The sequence below is a fragment of the Podarcis pityusensis genome (genome assembly GCF_964106645.2).
Source record: "Podarcis pityusensis genome assembly, chromosome: W".
NCBI lineage: Eukaryota > Metazoa > Chordata > Lepidosauria > Squamata > Lacertidae > Podarcis > Podarcis pityusensis.
In genome coordinates this window covers 7358964-7376429 of record NC_138045.1, presented here as the reverse complement: position 1 = coordinate 7376429, position 17466 = coordinate 7358964, and positions in this window count along the sequence as shown.

Genomic DNA, 17466 nt, shown 5'->3' with positions numbered 1-17466 from the left:
CTCTGCATTCCAAAGTCCACATTCCTGAGCAAAGCAGAGATCAACAGCGGCAAGAGAAAGACTGCAAAAAACTCCAGAGCATTCTTCAGTGTGCTTAAATAAAGTCCACTCAGGATCTTAGCAGCTAAAAGCAGTTTTATTTACAGCAGACTATCCATTATCTATCACAGCGAACAGCATCGTGAAAACACGTCCTCTCTCCTCAAAAGCGAAAGTAGAGAGAAAGAACAAAGGCTTGAGGCTCTCGGAAATGACGAACCTCCCCCCTCCCAACAGTAGGCAGGGCGTACACTCTGAGCTGTTTAACCCTGTAAGCTCAGGTTCTCCTCACACAATTGACCTGCATTTAATAAGAAATGAGTTCTTAAAGGACTGTCAGCGTTTATTTGTGGTTTTCCTTTGGTGATGTAGATATAATTCATGTTTGTGAGGTGCCCCCTCCCTTTTTACGTGCTCCTGGCTCCTAGTCAAGTAACTAGTTCATGTTCTGTAATTCACACAGAAATCTTCAGCACCACAGGGCAGGTGTATCTGGTACTGAACACTTTTTGCCTGAACAGATTTCAGAAAAACACAACAGTTCTTGGTATTCAATGTTACCTGTTGAGTTACTCTACTCTGAATCATGGTGAGTGCAAGGGTGTTGTAATCTATGTATTCACACATCACCATCGACTTTCTGACTTACGGTTGCAAGATGCTTGTGACCATTGCTTCATTTCTTCCCCTTTGCTCCTGGCACAAATAGGATAAACAAACCTGGGAGCTTTGTTTTCCCCATTACATCTGGTCATGGTTTGTTGCTCCCTAACAAGCCACAGTCAGCAGGCCAGCCATAAGCAGGGACTTCAGATTGGCTGGCAATTGTTGCTTATTATGATAAGGCCACAGTCCCGGGTTCAGACGTGATGTGGTGCCAAGGCCTTGTGCTTTGCTTCTCCTGCTTGCTCCAAGAGAGAACAGCATGAGGAGGAATTGGGCAGCATGCGCTACATAATGCATTATAAAATTACTCCTGATGGCCGCTGTATGTTTACAGCGTCTAGGAAGCTGCTTTGTATGCAATCAATCACAGTCTTCACTTAGACTAATCTGCATAATAACAAATCACCATTTCGCAGGGAATGCATGTTTTAATGCTCCCTAATGGCAAACTCCTTGCTTGTAGAAATATCTTTTTAAATCCTATCCAAATGGCATGTCCTTGTCTCAGCTCCTGAATTACCATTACCGAAATGTAGATCTAGGAAATTTCCACTTCCTGCCTACCTTGGGAAAGATCGCGCGCCTATTTATGACCTTTAGGTCATCAGCCCTCCCATCTCGACTCATGGAGATAAAGGATACTCTATGGTGGTTCCACTCTCTCCGCCCAGTGAGGGTATTTAAGGACGAAACAAGGAGGCAATTGGTTCCTTGCATAGAGTCAAAGCTAATGCGGACAAGGGAAAGCAAGCTTAACACTAGAAATACTAACTGCCCGAAGGAAGAAAAGAATTCTGTAAGCCTAGATTTACAAGACCTGAAGAAGAGGCTAATGAGTATAAAGACTGAGATTTCTACCCAAAATATAAGGTCAGTAGAGCCTAGAGCACAATATTTAAAGAGGTCCAACAGCTCCTTATCCCATAGAAAGACATCAGTGCAACTCCCTGTTTCCTTTTCAAGCGACACCGAAGTAGATGAGGAATTTGGCGCCTCCGACATTTCTATGGCAACAACACCTAAAGAACTCTACGTTGCTGACAGTCTGGAGAAATCCAGCACCCAATCTACATCTGGACCTTTGCCTAATGTTCCAAAAAATTATCAGAATGATCAACCTTCTCTACTGTACTCCTGGCGAGACAGGATGCACAGATCTTCCAAACTCGAAGCTGGCTCTTTGTTGGCCAGTGACCCACATTTTATAGCACATGCCTCATTAATACTCCCACAGCCACAGATAGAACCAACAGTCCTCCAATCAATCCAGGAGGGAGAGGGGGATTGACAGTTAACGAAACACCGTGGGACCGCCCTCCCCGCTTGGGGTGCAGTTGGTTGGGTTTTATCTTCTAGGGATACTTACCCTATCAAACCTTCACCTCTTCCCCTTACCATTTTGACCCAGGAGTCCTGGCCCAGGGATGACTTGTCAGTGAGGGGATGTTACCCCTCTATTGGGGAGGCTAGTATGGGGTCTGGGATTCCCACTATTGAAGGGCTAGGGAGGAATGGCGGTGGGGCTAGATATCACTATCGGCAAAGGGTTTTGAGATGCAGTGATGCTCAAACCCCTTCCAATCTACGTCCCATCCCAAGGGACGAGGGTAGGGCGAGCAGGGATTACCCACCTCCGTCATTGGTGTTGTGCAATGCCAGGTCCATAGGCAACAAAACCGCCACCATGGGTGACTTTTTTGTCTCGCAGGGGATTGACCTGGCTTGCGTGACGGAGACCTGGGTACGGGAAGGCGAAGTAGTCTCCCTACATGAGATAACACCCCCAGGCTTCTCTGTCCTCCATCAATCGCGGACTGTGGGTCGGGGGGGGGAGGAGTAGCGTTGTTAATCCCGGAGGATTGCTCTTTCAGAGCTCTGCCAGCACCGGCAATCTCCGGCATTGAATGTGTTGGTCTCGTGTGGGGCACCAAGGAGAGCTTGGCTGTCTAGCTGGTGTACCGACCACCCAGCGCACCGGCAGCCACCCTGTCAGACCTGCTGGAGGTGGCGGCGGGCTGGGCCTTGGCGTTCCCAAGCCTATCGGTTTTGGGAGACTTCAACGTCCATGCCGATGCCGCCCCCTCCTCACAGGCTCTGGACCTAGTGACTTCCATGGCAACACTAGGGCTCTCCCAGTTTGCTTTGGGCCCCACTCATCAAGCAGGCCACACACTGGATCTGATCTTTGGTGCTGGCATAGATGTGATCATGCTCCCCCCTGTGGAAGTGCCATGGTCTGTTCACTACGCTCTGAAAGCCAAGACTGACTTCCCGCTCCTCCCCTGCTCAGGTGGCGAGCCTATTTGGGCTCGTCCGAGAAGGCTGATGGATCCTGATAGATTCCGTCAGGCCTTGCGGGACCCTGCTCCTCCTGGCGACTCATTAGATGACCTTGTCGAGGACTGGAATAACCAGCTCTTGGCAGCCATCGATGAGATCTGCGACCCTGTCGAAACCAGGCCCCTTGGTTTACTGAGGTGCTCCGGAAAATGAAGCGGGATCTCAGACGGCTAGAGCGGGTATGGTGACAGACTCGTGACGGAGCTTCAAGAACATCTTATAGGACGCTTATGAAAGCCTATGAGATGGCTATGCAAGCTGCTAAGATATCTTACTTTGCAGCTTCCATTGCATCCGCTAGCTCTCTCTTTTTTTTTTTTTTTCTGTGCAGATAAATATTTATTGATTTTCCAAAGAGAAAAAAAAACAAAAAGGAAAAACCACATACAACAGACAAAAAGAAAAAGAAAAACAACAACAGAACACAAAACCAATAAACAATATGCACAATAAAGAAGTTTTCACCTACAATTTTACATTGTCATCTCTTTCTGGGCTTCCTTCAGCTCGTCCGTAAATCTTCCGTAGTAGAAATCAAAATTACGCATTACCTGGTTTGTATTGTCATTATACATTTCTCTTCCTCTATTTTCATTAAACAATAACTCTTAGTCTTTCACAGTACTTCTCTGAATCCCCTTAACGTTATTTGTCCTTTACTAATATGTTCCAGGTAATCTACATATTTTCCCCATTCCTTGATAAACTTTTGGTCTCTTAGATGTCTAATCTTTCCCGTCAATCTATCTAAGTCCGCGTAGTCTAGTAACTTTAATCTCCACTCCTCTATTGTTGGCATTTCCTGTTTTTTCCACTTCTTGGCGAGGGTTATCCTTGCTGCTGTAACTGCGTAATATACAAATTTATGATCTTTCTTTTTTATTTCATTCCCTAATATCCCTAACAGGAAGATTTCAGGTTTTTTTATAAACGTATACTTTAACACCTTCTTTAATTCATTGTATACTTTTTCCCAGAATTCTCTCACTCTCCCACACTCCCACCACATGTGGTAAAAGGAGCCCTCCTTCTCTTCACATTTCCAGCATTTGCTGTCTACTTTGTACATTTTCGATAGTTTCGCAGGTGTTATATACCACCTGTAAAACATCTTCATAACGTTCTCTTTCACCGTTATACACGCCGTAAAGTCCAAACCTTCCTTCCATAAATTCTCCCAATCCTCAAATTGTATGTTGTGACCCACGTCTCTAGCCCATCCAATCATCACTGTTTTAACTTCCTCATCTCCCAAGTTCCAATCCAGCAGTATCTTATACATTTTAGATATTATTTTCACATCGTTGTTTATGATTTCCATCTGAAATTTTGAGTCTTTATCTGCATACCCTCTATCTTTGATCTCTTTTCTAAACATCTCATTAACTTGGAAGTGATGGAGCCAATCATACACATACTCCTTAACCTGCTCATATGGCTTTAGTTTCCATTTCCCATCTTCTTTCATTAACAGTTGACCATATGTTGCCCAATCACTTCTCATATTGATTTTCTTGACACTCATCACTTCAAGGGGTGAGAGCCAGTGCGGAATTTTAGGTTCTAGTATGTTTTTATACCTTTCCCATGTTTCAATAAGTGGACCTCTAAAAATATGATTCTCAAACCCCTTATGTACTTTCCTCTTGCCACACCATAGGTAGGCATGCCAGCCGAACCTATTGTCGAAGCCCTCTAAATCGAGTAGCTCCTTATTCACTAGTTTGACCCAGTCTTTTATCCAACAGAGGCATGATGCCTCATAATACAGTCTCAAATCTGGCAGGGCAAATCCTCCCCTTTCCCTTCTATCTGTCAACAATTTAAATTTTATCCGAGGTTTTTTGCCCTGCCAGATAAATCTTGAAAGCACTCTTTGCCATTCTTTAAATGTTCGGCTCCCCTTAATTATAGGGATAGTCTGAAATAGGAATAGTACCCTCGGTAGTATATTCATCTTAATAGTATTAATCCTTCCCCAAAAGGACAGTCTCAGTCCTCCCCAAACTTCCAAATCTTTTCTTATTTCTCTCCACACCGACTCATAATTATTTTTAAATAGATCTATATTTTTGGGCGTAAGCCAAATCCCAAGATATTTCACTTTCTTAACCACCTCTATCTGTGATTGGTGTTGGATTGTCTCTATTACACTTTGATCGACGTTCTTAGCCATCATCTTCGTTTTCCTCTTGTTTAATTTGAAGCCTGCCATTTCCCCAAATTGGTCTATCTCCTTTAAAATTTCTTCTATTGTAGTTATTGGGTCTTCCGTCATTATTACTAGATCGTCTGCAAATGCTTTGATCTTATAGGCATTTTGTCCAATTGTTACTCCTTTAATTTTTCCGTTTTGCCTAATTGAATTCAGAAGTACTTCTAATACCATTATGAATAGCAGCGGGGAGAGTGGACATCCCTGTCTTGTACCTTTCTGTATCTTTATTTCTTCTGTCACGATGTTATTTATGATCAATTTAGCTTTTTGCTCTGTGTATATCGCTTTTACACCATTGAAAAAATCTTTGCCCACTTCCATATGTTCCAAATTCTTCAGCATGAAGTCCCACACCACATTATCAAACGCTTTTTCTGCGTCCACGAACATCATTATTGCTTGTTTATCAATCCTGACAGATAAGAATTCTAACATATTAATTATGTTTCTTATATTGTCTCTCATATACCTGCCGGGAAGGAAACCAGCTTGATCTTTGTGGATAGTTTCTACCAGTAGAGACTTCAGTCTTCTCGCCAGAATTCCTGCAAAGATTTTATAGTCCGTATTTAGCAGCGAAATCGGCCTATAGTTTTTAACCTGGGTTAGATCTGCGTCCTGTTTTGGGATAAAGGTAATATATGCCTCTTTCCAGGTCTCCGGAATCTCCCCTTTTCTTAAGATGTTATTCATAATCTCCTTCAAGGGATTCATCAAAACAGATTTCATCTCTTTATAATAGCCCGCTGTGAATCCATCAGGTCCCGGAGCCTTCCCTCTCTTTAGATCTTTAATTACCTCCTCTATCTCTTCTATTTCGATTGGCTCGTTTAATCGTTGTTTCTTATCCGTTGGGATTTTCTGCACCATTTTATTTTTCAAAAATCTCTCTATCCTCCTTAAATTATTTCTCTCTTTATTTTTATAAAGGCTTCTATAGTAATTCAGGAACTCATTCCTAATTCCTTTTGGGTCAGTTACTTCTTCTCCCTCTCTTATAATTCTATTTATTGTACCTTGTTCTTTCCTTTTCTTAATTTGCCATGCAAGCCACTTGCCAGATTTATTTGAAAATTCGAAATTCTTTTGTCTTAGTTTTTTTATATTCCACTCTACTTCTCTGTTTATTATTGTGGCAAATTGGGCTTGCAAAATTTTGATATTTTCTTTTGTTTCCTGACAGTTAGGTTTCCAAATTAATTTTTGTTCACTGTCCATAATCTGCCTTAAGATTATCTCTTTTCCTTTCTCTCTATTCTTGTTTTTAATCACATTCTGTTGAATAAAATATCCTCTTATTACAGCTTTACTTGCATCCCAAACTGTATTAATGTTTGTACCTTTGTCACAATTATCCACAAAGTAATCTGTTAGCTTTTTTTGCGCATTTTCTACAATTTCCTGGTCATCTAGGAGGTATTCCTTTAATCTCCATCTGAAGGTTCTTCTCTCGAAACTCTCCAGTTCATATTCTATCGGACTGTGATCAGAAATTACTCTCGGTTTTATTTCTACTTGTTTGATCCTAGGGCACAATTCACTCGATACCCAAACCTGATCTATCCGTGACATCGACTGGTGTGGCTCAGAGTGAAAGGTATACTGTTTGCCTAATGGATGTCTAAGACGCCAAATGTCTATCAAGTTACAATTTTTCACCATTGAGAAAAAGGATTTTGGTAGTTTCCCTTCTTTGCTTACTCCTTCCCTGAGTTTGTCCGCATCTAGGGAAACCACACCGTTCATGTCCCCCATTAAAATAATTTTCTGATCCATATATTCCGAAATTTTTCCTTCGAGATTTTTAAAGAAATCAGTCTTATTGCCATTTGGCGCATATATCCCAATCACAACCAAATTCTCTCCTTCCATTGCATCCGCTAGCTCTCGCCCGGCACAACTTTTTAGAATAATTAGGTCGATAATGTCCTTAGGAGGACAACCAAATTTAAGCACAAATTCGACCCACAGCTGTGAGGCATTCGCAAGCTTTTTTGCGGAGAAAGTCCTGTTGCTCCGCCATGACCTCCCTGCCAATTTAGATACAGTGACTGAACTGGAGGCCCCTTGACTGTCTTCGGGTCCAGTGTTCGACCATTTCAATCGGCTACTCCCTGCTGATGTGGATAGATTCCTCCAAGCTGGTAGGCCCACCACCTGCCTCCTGAATCCGTGCCCGTCTTGGCTGATTAGGGCGTGTCCAGATGTTGCATGGACCCCCCTGGTTGAAATTATCAATTTGTCCCTTGGCACGAGGACATTCCCAGGGGACCCGAAGGAAGCAGTGGTGTGTCTGCTCTTAAAGAAAAACTTCACTAGATCCTTTAGACCTATCCAATTACCGGCCAGTTTCAAATCTTCCATATCTGGGTAAGATAATTGAGAGAGCGGTTGCTGATCAGCTTGGTAGGTTTCTGGAGGAAACATCGGCTTTAGGTCCATTTCAGTCCGGGTTCCGTCCTGGTTTCGGGACCGAGACGGCTCTGGTTGCCCTAACAGATGATCTACGTAGACAACTGGATCGAGGCGGGTCAGGACTGCTGATTCTTTTAGATTTGTCAGCAGACTTTGACATGGTCAATCATGATCATCTGGACCACCGCCTTGTCGACGTGGGGATACAGGGCATAGCTGTGCTCTTTTATCTCTGGTCGGGGACAGAGGGTGGTGCTAGGGAGGGAGATGTCGTCGTGCCACTCCTTGGTGTGTGGAGTGCCGCAGGGCGCAATCCTCTCTCCGATGCTTTTTAACATCTTTATGCTCCCCCTTGCCCAGATTATCCAGAGCTTTGGGCTGGGCTGTCACCAATATGCTGATGACACTTAGCTCTACCTGCTGATGGATGGCCGCACCGACTCGGCCCCGGACACACTGAGCAGATGCTTAGAAGCTGTGGCTGGATGGTTTCGTGGGAGCAGATTGAATCTAAATCCTTCGAAGACAGAGGTCCTATGGCTGGGTTGGGATGGCATGGGGATGAGGGACCAACTCCCTTCTCTTGCGGGGTCCAATTAGTGCCATTGCCTTCTGTTAAGCGTTTGGGTGTAATCCTTGACGCCTCCCTTTCCATGGAGGCGCAGGTTACAGCAACAGCCAAGGCGACATTTTTCCACCTTCGCTGCATCAAGCAGTTGGTCCCTTACCTTTCCCGCCCCGACCTGGCCACAGTGATCCATGCGACGGTCACCTCCAGGCTTGACTACTGTAATTCGCTCTATGTGGGGCTGCCCTTGAAACTCCAGCGGGTGCAGAATGCTGCAGCGAGGCTCCTCACGGGGTCTCTGCCGTGGGAGCATATTCACCCAGTGCTTTTCTAGCTGCACTGGCTCCCGGTGGAGTACAGGGTCAGATTTAAGGTGCTGGTTTTGACCTTTAAAGCCCTTCACGGCTTAAGACCTACAGGACCGCCTCTCCCGGTATGCCCCACGGAGGACCTTAAGGTCCATAAATAGCAACACCCTAGTGGTCCCGGGCCCTAAGGAAGTTAGATCAGCTTCAACCAGAGACAGGGCCTTTTCAACACTGGCTCCGGCTTGGTGGAACGCTCTGTCTCATGAGACCAGGGCCCTGCGGGATCTGATTTCTTTCCGCAGGGCCTGTAAGACAGAGTTGTTCCACCTGGCCTTTGGCTTGGAGCCAATTTGATTCCCTCCCCCTCTTTCTTTTTCCTTTCTCCTCCTGTGATGAGGCTGCATTTTAATGTTTCAATATTTTAATGCTGTATTTTAATCTTGTTTTTAAGTTGTATTCATTCAACTTGTTTTAATTATTGCTTGTTAGCTGCCCTAAGCCTGGCCTTGGCTGGGGAGGGTGGGGTATAAATAAAAATTATTATTATTATTATTATTATTATTATTATTATTATTATTATTATCTGGGCACAGATATCCTTGTAATCCTGGTTTCGGCGCTCAAAGTCTTCCATGTGGGCAGCAAGGTGGGAATTGACCATGCAGAAGCTGGTATTGTTGCAGACAAGCCTCACGGCCACACACCCCTTGTTACCCTGCAGGGGCGGAGCAAAGATGGCTGTTAGTGAGCAAGCAGGAAAGAGGGGGAAACTGGTTGGCAGAGATTAGAAAAACAGATAGACAGACAGAAAGATCGACGTAGGGAATTCCGCTGTCAGGGTCTACTCCCCATCTTCCCCATGATGCCTGTGCCCACTGTCTCTCTCATCACTTCCTTGATGCGGCTGAGCTGGTCCTTCCTGACAAAGATGAGCAACATCATTCTGACTAGACGCACCAGCTGCACCTAGAAGATGCAAGGTACTGGGATGTCTACCAGCTCTGTTCATTGCTTGCTGTCCTGGGCCGGTTGGATGCAGATAGGAGTGGCAGGTGGCACCAACTGGGGATCCCCCAAGGGAAGAAGGTTCAGAGCCAGGGAACTGGTGGGGGAACGATGACGCTGAGTCGTCCGAGGGAGAAGAGGGAGCAGACTGTGAGCAAGAGGAGGTGTTGTAAACTGAAGAGGCAGGAGGGCAGGAAGATTCTGTGGCAAACAGCAGCCCAGAATCCGAGGCAGAAGTGGAGGCTGGAGGCGGGGGTCAAGAGGCAGAGATCAGGCAGGCTGCTGAAGAAGCCAGGGGGTCTCCCCATCCTGCTGCGATCAGCTCCCCTCCCTGCTGGTCTCCCAGAACACAGAGAAATTAAGAGGAGGGAGCAAAGACAGGCAAGGTGTCAGAGTCTCAGGTTGCTTGGGAAGGACCAGGGGGAGGAGGAGACTTCAGAGAGTGGTGGGAGGGTAGCAACCTTCAGCCTTCACAGCTACCTCACTGGGGCAAGATCTGCTGGGAAAGGTTTCTGTGATCACGAGGCCTGCACGGTTTGGGTTTCTTTGAATAAAGAATGTTGGCTTCTTTTGAATAAAACACCACTGACACCAGGTGTTTTTTTCTGGCTGACCTCCTCCTCCTCCTCACTCCAGCTCCTGACAGCTGTCTGGCTGCTGAAGAAATGGGTGGGGTTGGACTTACTTTCTTGTACTTGGATTTGGAACGCAAAGCCTTTTCCACAGCTGTCAGCCACTCTTGCTCCTTTGTCGAGTCCAAGTAGAAGAAAGCCTCTGTGCTCAGGTCCAGCTCCTGGAACCGAATGCCCAAGTGCCAAAGAGAAGGATTTGGAACTGCAGGAATAGGACTCCAATCGGAACAGACGTGCTGGTTAAATATGCAAAGACAACAGGAGTGTGCAAGGGCAGGCAAGATCAGGACCAAGAACAAACAAGTAATACCAGCCACTTCTTCCTCAGCTTAGCTATTCTGGGCCCCAAAGGAGCTTTGCTAATGAAAGAAAAAAAGCTTTTTCCTTGTATTTTTTAAGATGTGTCAGCCAGCCTGATATTTAAGCACTATCCCAGTAGCCACAGGCAACCAGAAATTCTTTGAAGGCAAGTGAGTTGGTTGATCTCTCCATTCTTCATTCACCTGGCAACCTGGTTTCCAGGCTGGCTTTCCGAGAGCAGAAAACCACCTCTCAGATCTGCTGTGCCAAGCTTGTTTGCTAGAAGATTACCCCGTGACACCCTTGTCCTCTTTGCAAACCTCCTAAATGGCTAACCTTCTGTGTTTCCATGCTGGCCATGAAGGAATGGGCATTCCCCACTCTGAAAACAGCACAGAAATACAGCCTGTCTAGTAAAGGGGTAAAAAGAGCAAGCTAAACAGCCTCTGTAAAACAGTAGGATCTGAAGCTGCTAACCACATACTGATAAACATATCATAAAAGCAGACATGAAAAACAAATGGCCACTGGGTACTACTAACGGTACGAGGAAATAACCAAAGCAAAAACTTTGTTTGAAGTAGTAAGCTTAGCATTATAAGGATGACCCACACCAAGTGTTGGGGGGGTCACACCTCCCTGTCCTCCAGCACAGCTTTTAGGAGGAGTTCCAAAGGTTTTGCTTCAGTTTTGGATTAACTGCATCTTGTCACAATGTCTGAAGCTGCACAAACCGCTTCATTTGAATCATGGCTCATTGAAACAAGCCAACTTCCAATCGTGGGTTTACAAAGCTGGTAAAATTAACCACCATAGGATCTGGACACACCAAACTGTGGTTAATTTAAAATCCAAGTGGAAGCTTCCCAATAGGCTTGGGGTGGGGGAGAGGTGTGCAAACCTGGAGGAGAGGCTGCCGTCCTGCTCATAAAATGAAGCCACGGCTCAGTATGTGGCACCAAGGAAAATTGCCCACCACAACTAATACTTTCCATTACCCACCCATGTGGCCTGAGTGAACAGGACAGACTTTGCCTGGCACCCAACAATAAAGCTGTCATGTAGATGTCGCTTTCTCCAGCCCCAACTCTGATACAGGTTCCACTGGTCTTTGCATGGTGTTTGCACTTTTGCATGATCTGACCTGAAATTCTGGGTGTTGACATATTCCTTCTCTCTCTTGGCGAGGACGTGCTGGAGGAGTCCCTCTCTCTGTCCGGACTGCGTATGTGTGGAAGGCACAAAGAGTTGGCGCATAGTGTGGGTCATTGGGGTTGCTTCTTGCTCATGCTCTCCTTGTCACGGATACGCCTCAGGGAGATGAGAACAGAACTCAAGTGGTCCTTAAAAGCAAGGAGGCGGGAGGGCACAGTACACCTCTAATAATAATAATAATAATAATAATAATAATAATAATAATAAAATTTATTTATATCCCGCCCTCCCCAGCCGAAGCCGGGCTCAGGGCAGCTAACAACAATCAAATAATCAAACAATCAAATAATCCAACATTCTAAAAACATTTCATTATAAAAATTAATTAAAATCAAATTAATGGCAACCGTTAAGCAAAATTCTGTGCAGGTTGCCAGAGGAGGGAGTCAGGCTGCACCCTGACCAAAGGCCTGGTGGAACAGCTCTGTCTTGCAGGCCTTGCGGAAAGATGTCAGGTCCCGCAGGGCCCTAGTCTCTTGTGACAGAGCGTTCCACCAGATTGGAGCTGCAGCCGAGAAAGCCCTGGCTCTAGTTGGGGCCAGCCTAACCTCTCTGAGGCCTGGGACCTTCAGGATGTTTTTATTTGCAGACCGTAGGTTCCTCTGTGGGGCATACCAGGAGAGGCGGTCTCGTAGGTACGAGGGTATAGGGCTTTAAAGGTTAAAACCAGCACCTTAAACCTGATCCTGTACTCCACCAGGAGCCAGTGCAGCTGGTATAGTACCGGATGAATGTGATCTCGCAGCGAAGACCCCATAAGGAGTCTCGCCGCAGCATTCTGCACCCGCTGGAGTTTCTGGGTCAGTCTCAAGGGCAGCCCCACGCAGAGCGAGTTACAATAATCCAGTCTGGAGGTGACCGTCGCGTGGATCACAGTGGCTAGGTCAGGGCAAGAGAGGTAAGGAGCCAACTGCTTAGCTTGGCAGAGATGAAAAAATGCCGCCTTTGTTATAGCTGTAATCTGCGCCTCCATAGAGAGGGAGGTATCGAAGATTACACCCAAACTCTTAACGGACGGTGCTGGCACTAATTGCACCCCCGCAAGAGATGGGAGTTGCCCCCCCCCAATCCCATATCGTCCCGTCCCAGCCAGAGGACCTCTGTCTTTGAAGGATTTAACTTCAACCGGCTTCCACGTAACCATCCAGCCACAGCTTCCAAACATCTGGTCAGTGTGTCTGGGGCCGAGTCAGGATGGCCATCCATCAACAGATAGAGTTGGGTGTCATCGGCATACTGATGGCAACCCAGACCAAAACTCCGGACAAGCTGGGCGAGGGGGCACATAAAGATGTTAAAAAGCATCGGGGAGAGTATTGCACCCTGAGGCACTCCACACACCAAGGAGTGGCGCGATGACAATTCCCCCCCAAGCGCCACCCTCTGTCCCCGACCAGAGAGAAACGAGCGCAGCCATTGAAGGACTGTGCCCTGGATCCCCACGTCGGCAAGGCGGTGGTCCAGGAGTTCGTGATCGACCATGTCGAAGGCTGCTGACAGGTCTAGAAGAATCAGCAGCCCCGACCCGCCTCGATCCAGCTGCCTGCAGAGATCATCTGTTAGGGCGACCAGAGCCGTCTCGGTCCCATGAGCAGCGCGGAAGCCGGACTGGAATGGATCCAGAGCCGATATTTCATCCAGAAACCTACCAAGCTGTTCAGCAACCGCTCTCTCAATCACCTTACCCAGGAATGGAAGATTCGAAACCGGGTGGTAATTGGATAGATCTAAGGGATCTAATGATGTTTTCTTTAAGAGCGGGCACACCACTGCCTCCTTCAGTTCCCCTGGGAATGTCCCGGTGCCAAGGGACAAATTGATGATATCCCCCAGGGGGGCCCGCACCTCGTCTGGACACGCTCTAATCAGCCAAGACGGGCACGGGTCAAGAGGACAGGTGGTGGGCTTGCTTACAGCCTGCTTGGTGGCAGCGGTGGGGGTGGAGGCTCCCGGCGGGCACTCATTTGCTGATTCTGCAGGTTTCTTTCCTTCTCCTCGAATCCCAGAATTCCTGAGAGAGGAAAAGACTTCTGAGGTTAGAGAGGCTTCAGAACCGTTTGGGGAAGTTTCGGGAAAGGAACTTAGAAAATACTTAACTGCAGGAAAATCTTCCTGCCTCCTCACAGCACCACATTTGCCGGACAATTGCCTCTCAGCTTATGCACGTTAGGAAGGATTGTGAAGGCAACAGGTCCTCCCCTCAAGGCCTTTTCCTCTAAAGGAGGTAGACTGGTCTTCTCCAATCCTCTGGCCACTGCTGAGTTTTCCAAACTTGCTGGCATATTGAGTGTAGCACCTTAACAGCATCATCTTTAACAAAATTTAATAGTTCAGCTGGAATATCATCACTTCCACTGGCCTTGTTATTAGCAGTGCTTTCTAAGGCCCATTTGACTTTGCTCTCCAGGATGTCAGGCTCAAGGTCAGCAACCACACTACCTGGGGTGTATGAGACATCCATATCTTTCTGGTATAATTCCTCTGTGTATACTTGCCACCTCTTCTTGACGTCTTCTGCTTCTGTTAGGTCCTTTCCACCTTTGTCCTTTATTATGGTACTCTTTGTATGAAATGTTCCTTTCATAGCTCCAGTTTTCTTGAACAGATCTCTGGTTCTTCCCATTCTGTTGTTTTCCTCTATTTCTTTGCATTGCTCGTGTAAGAAGGCCCTCTTGTCTCTCCTTGCTATTTTTTGGAAATCTGCATTCAATTTCCTGTATCTTTCACTATCTCCCTCGCATTTTGCTTGCCTTCTCCAAGTCCACCTTTCCTTTTGAAGCAAAATGTCCTTGAAATGGGGGAGAAATGCCCTGCATGAAGTCTTGGGTTTGCAATTTGGGGAGAGGGAAGACTGTCTGTGGCGCTGGGGAGCGGGCAGGCTGGCGAGGCCCCCTAGATCTAGAGGCCCTAGGCTTCAGCCTACTTAGCCTATACATAAATCCGGCCCTGCCTGTGTCACAGTGAGCACAGGCCCATCGATCACGTGCAAGGCATTCTGCGTGTTGGGAAGGAGCCTCCTGTTCTGGGCCAGGGGGAAGAGTGACACCAGCAGAAGACTGGGTGCTGGGGTCGAAGCTGATCCCGGGGAGCACGTGAGGAGTCAAGGCTTCCCGCATGAAGGCCTCGCTTCCCCTAGAAGTCCCTGCCTCCTGGTCTGTGTTCGCTTTCTTCTTCAGGTACAGCGCCAGCATGTTCTGGATGGTGCACCTGCTTTTGGGGGAGAGCTTGTCGAACTGGTCCACACTAGAAGAATAGCCATGAGACGGGTGAGACTCCTGCAAGGCGTCCCCAAAGTCAGGGGAACATAAGCGCATTTGAAGAGCCTTGCTGGGTCAGGCCAAGGCCCATTCAGTCCGACATCCTGTTGGCATGTAGTTGGTCCACCACAATTGCAAGATTATTGCATCCTTCAGGAATGGTGTGTCCAGCTCCATCTGAGTCATCATCCAGGCACGCTGTGGAGCTGCCTGGATGAGAGATGGGCATCTTCGGCCAGTCAGGGGTGAAGAGCTGGCAAGATCCCCTGTACTGAGCAGAAAAGCAAACTCTTTGGCCTCCGAGATCTCTCCCAACTCTCAGCAGCCCTCACTGTGAGCCGTACTAGAGGAATTTTGTCCTGCTTTTGCTGAGCTACAACACAGGAGCGCACCCCCAGCTGGCCATGATGTGGTAACCCTGGCGAAGCATTGCAGAGCAACTGAGAAAGCAGAATGATGTTTGCGTGGACAGTCCATTAGAAAGCTGCACTATTAAAAGGACTTAGAAATATGGTCAAATTTGAAGTTATCACTGTTAGGCCGAATTGCTGTGATAAAAATGAACGTATTGCCAAGGATGCTGTTTTTGTTCCAAACATTGCAAATCTTGGACAAAATGGATTGTTTCAAGAAATGGCAGAGAGATATCTCTAGATTCGTCTGGCAGGGCAAGAAGCCTCAAATAAAATTTAAGATATTAACTGATGCTAAAGAAAGAGGTGGATTTGCCCTGCCAGACCTTAAACTTTATTATGAATCAGCCGCTTTTTGCTGGCTGAGAGAGTGGCTGCTTCTTGAAAACACTGATATGCTGGACTTAGAAGGTTTTAACAATGTATTTGGTTGGCATGCATATTTGTGGTATGACAAGGTTAAAGCACATAAAGCGTTTAAAAACCATATTGTTAGAAAAGCATTGTTTAATGTCTGGATAAGATATAAGGACTTGTTAGAAAATAAAACCCCAAGATGGTTGTCACCAATGGAAGCGAAGGCTCAGAAAAAACTCAATATGGAGGCCAAATGGCCGAAATATTGGGAAATTTTGGAACAAGAGGGAGACAGAATAAAACTGCAGAGCTTTGAAAAATTAAAAAACAAAGTGCGAGACTGGCTCCATTATTACCAAATAATGGAGGCATATAATTTGGATAAAAAACTTGGCTTCCAGGTGGAAAAATCAAAATTGGAAACAGAATTGTTAGACCCCAAAATTAAGAATTTATCAAAAATGTATAACTTGCTGTTGAAATGGAACACTCAGGATGAAACGGTGAAATCATCTATGATTAAATGGGCACAAGATGTTGGACACAATATCATGATGGCTGACTGGGAACAGTTATGGACCACAGGTATGACGTTTACGGCATGTAATGCCTTAAGAGAGAATTTAATGAAAAAAATTGTAAAAATTAATGAATGTTAGAAGGATGCTGGAATGAAGTTTATATATATAACATTTAGCAGAAATGTTATAAAGAATTAAGTAAAAATAGACTGTTAATGGGCTAAAGGGGAAAAAAAATAAGGTTAGATAGTGTTAAGATAAATTATGGGACAAAAACTGGGAAAGATGGAAAGGATTTGCTGAAATAGCTAACTGAACTAGAATACAAAAAAGGGAAGTGTGAGGAGGTCGTCGAAACAAGTAAATGAAAGATAAGATATGGAAATATTGGATGCGTTTTTAATTGTTTTTGTTTTTGTTTTGTTAAGATAAGTAGTGTTTTCTGTTTTATATGTATTGTATTGTTTTGCTTTGTTTAACTTTTTTTCTTCTTTCTGTAATTTCTAAATTCTTAATAAACATTATTATTTTTTTTATAAAAAAAGAAAGCTGCACTATTATTGCATCGATAGCACAATGCAGAATACGGCCCCCCTCCAGGCAAAAACATCCGTCTGGAGGCACAGTAGCTTTCATTTCGGAGGTTGTGGTTTTACATCTTCGCATTTATTTATTTATTTGTTCAAAATTATTTATTTCATAAAATTTATACACTACCAGATGCTAAGAAACATCAAAGCCGTTTACAAAAAGATAAAACCATAAAATCAGGAAAAACCTACAGTACATTAAACGCTGAAAAAGTGAATACCAGAATAGATCAGAACTCACTCCCAAGGTAAGGGGAAGAGACATGGCTAAGATGGCAGGACAGCTTACTCTATGGTGTTAACCCCTTCATGCACTAATTAGACTGAAGCATGTTGGTTATATGAGACTGGTTATCCCGCACAACATGCTCTCACGCAACCCATGCCCTCCAACTGAAAACCCATTTCCTGGACAATATCAACATTGTGTTTTGTGCCTGTGAACTGCACAGTGAATATTTTTATTAGAAAAGAAAACAGCCCGGTGTTTCAGCTTCTCAAAGTTGTTTTATTCAGTGCGCTGCTACAGCTTGTCACACCCAAATCCTCCAAAGGAATCTGCCAAAGTGCTTTTCCAGGCAAAAGGGGGCAGAGGGAGAGAAACCAAGAACCTCAAATTCAC